The 2,500-nt window shown below is 35.4% G+C and overlaps 1 protein-coding gene across 11 annotated transcripts in view; it reads right to left on the minus strand.

Annotated features, from left to right (window-relative positions):
- LOC124946654 (lachesin-like) overlaps positions 1–2,500 on the minus strand; it is a 21,567-nt gene that overhangs the window by 9,689 nt on the left and 9,378 nt on the right. The window contains exon 1 of one of the 11 annotated variants that reach the window (XM_047487659.1): positions 1–1,963. This exon is cut by the window's left edge and continues 16 nt beyond it. The exons of the other annotated variants lie outside the window; for them this stretch is intronic. The gene's annotated coding sequence lies outside the window, so the exon portion shown is untranslated. Of the gene's footprint in view, positions 1,964–2,500 lie in introns of those variants that run through there. 11 annotated transcript variants of the gene reach the window in all.

The raw sequence follows: 2,500 nt of genomic DNA on the forward strand, positions 1-2,500 counted from the left end.
TCGTAGACGATACAAGATAAATTTTTCATTTCTATTTTACAATACATAATTAAGATTAATTTAGAAATTGGTGCTTTTGAAATGTCATACGGCATATGGCTAGTCAATGTTTGAATATTCGTTGAGCTTACTTCTGGATCATAAGAAAAAAGAAAAAAAAAAAAAAAAAAGAAAAAAAAAAAAAGAAAAAAAAATAGAAAAGAAAATAGAAAAAGATGTTAAAATGATGAAGATCAGTTTCAAAGAGAGAGAGACAGAGAGAGAGAGAGAGGGAGAGAGAAGAGAGGAGGAGGAGGGGAGAGAGGGAGAGGGAGAGAGAGATGAAAGTGGAAATCGAGAATTTCTCTATGCTGTCGACGTGACTTCCCTCGTAAAGAGAGTGAGTGAGTGAGTGAATTGGAGTGAGAGGGAGAGGGAGTGGATGAGAGTGAGAGAAACAGAGGAGGGTGCAAGAAGGGGTCAGCTCCGAATCGCGTGAATATTAACTCGACAGTTGGTCGCCACATAAACGCCAACCGTTGATATATCCTACCCTCGCTGCCCTCACCCTCTATCAGCCAGTACCGCAATAATACTCGAATGGTAGCTATTCCTACCCCTCCAGTCAGGCAGCCAGTCACCCACCCATCCATACCTACTCCTCTCCTCTCCTCTTCTCTTCGGCACGCACACCCTCATATCGAGACGTTCGCACACATGTGTGCGAGTACTACGAGCTTTGCTTGCTACCCGCCAAAGAGAAAGCGTGAGAGAGAGAGAGAGAGAGAGAGAGAGAGAGAGAGAGAGAGAGAGAGAGAGAGAGAGGGAGAGAGAGAAAGAGAGAGTCGAATGAAAATTTTAACTCCCACTTTTGCTCTTACAACTGCGCTTTTACCCCTTTCATGTGACTTCGCTGGAGTTAAGGTTCCCTCTTTTGCTCCTTCACCGAAATTCTATTCTCGCTTACGTGTTTAATCTGAACGAGGACGTATAACGTGGAATTTTGTCAATTCATTTTATTCCTTTCGAGTATTATTTTGTTTTGTTTTTATACTTTTTTCTTTCTTTTTTTTTTTTTTCCTTTCTTTTTTTAATCTTCTTTTTTTTTCTTTTCATTTAATTTCTTTATCTATTTATTTTTGTTATCGTACATTTTATGCTTTTTAATCAGAATTCAGAGTACGCGTTGGGTGTTCTTTTTTCTTTTTTTTTTTTTTTTTTTTCCTTTCTATGGAAAGCAAGGCTTATTTTTTCTTTCTCTCTCTTTCTCTCTCTTTGTCTCTTTTTCTCTCTCTTTTATAGGGCGTTATGTTTAGGCATCAATCAAAAGTAATTGGTATAATCCAAGACAAGTTTATCGATCATTTCTCGAACACTGTGAAAGGAGTAAATCAAATTTCTTTTGTTGATTGAATATTCTCTCATAAAAATGTGAAAAAGGAAAAGAAAATGAAAAACAGAAAAAAAAAAGAAAACCATTTGCAAGGAATCTCACCAGCTACCGAGATGTTTTTAAAGAGCTACGGTACAAAGGATTTCAATCGTACAACTATAAAAAAAAGGTGTCTCGTTTGGACAATAAGGTAATTGCTCCTTAGGCGACGGAGAACGGAACTAAGAATAGCTGTCACCTTTTTTAGTTAAGCTTACGTCTCCTTTGTGTACCGGTAACCGTGTTTATATCGTGCGAAAAATTGTCATCCCTTTCTCTCTCTCTCTCTCTCTCTCTCTCTCTCTCTCTCTCTCTCTCTCTCTCTCTCTTTCTATCTTTTGCGAGTGGAAAATCGAGTCTCTCTTTTTAGTTTTAAATTATACCCATTCTACACCAATTTTTCCAGTGAGAGAGTTAATGTTTACTAGATAGAGTTCATGAATAAAATAGTTTATTTATTTAGATAACTATAATGCAGATATATGAGAATATTTGATAGACAAAGAAAGTTTAAAAAATCGTAAAGTCTATAAAAGTGGATATGCTTTTTATTAATATTAAATACAAATATAAATATAAATTGTTTAAAAAAATTACTTATATCAGTTAATTATCAAATAAAGATTTTGATTGAATTTTCTTTTTTTCAATATTTAAAAATAATTTACATTTTAATATAATTGTAATATAACATTTTATCGATTAGAAATTATTGTACGTTTCATGAGCTACTACTTTTTACCAAGTTTTATTATTTGAATCATTTCCAAAGCATTAGAGAGAGGACTACGGTAGACTCACGTATGTACATACGTATGTACATACGTATGTACATTGTGGAAACACGAATCGTAGATATGTACACGTTGCATCGATGAATGTATCTCCCTTCGAATGAAACGTTCCGTTAGGCTTCTGCTCCCTTGAAAATCATCGAACGTGGCTGGTTTACTGAAGGTTCCTTTCAATCAAAATGCACTTGTGCACCGATTCCAATTCTTGCAAATTATAATTTAATCGATCTATGGGATTGTGTTATAGATCCTCCCCACCCCACTCTCCCTTCCGATAAGAGAGATGCTTTGATGT

The sequence above is a fragment of the Vespa velutina genome, chromosome 2 (genome assembly GCF_912470025.1).
Source record: "Vespa velutina chromosome 2, iVesVel2.1, whole genome shotgun sequence".
NCBI classification, from domain to species: domain Eukaryota; kingdom Metazoa; phylum Arthropoda; class Insecta; order Hymenoptera; family Vespidae; genus Vespa; species Vespa velutina.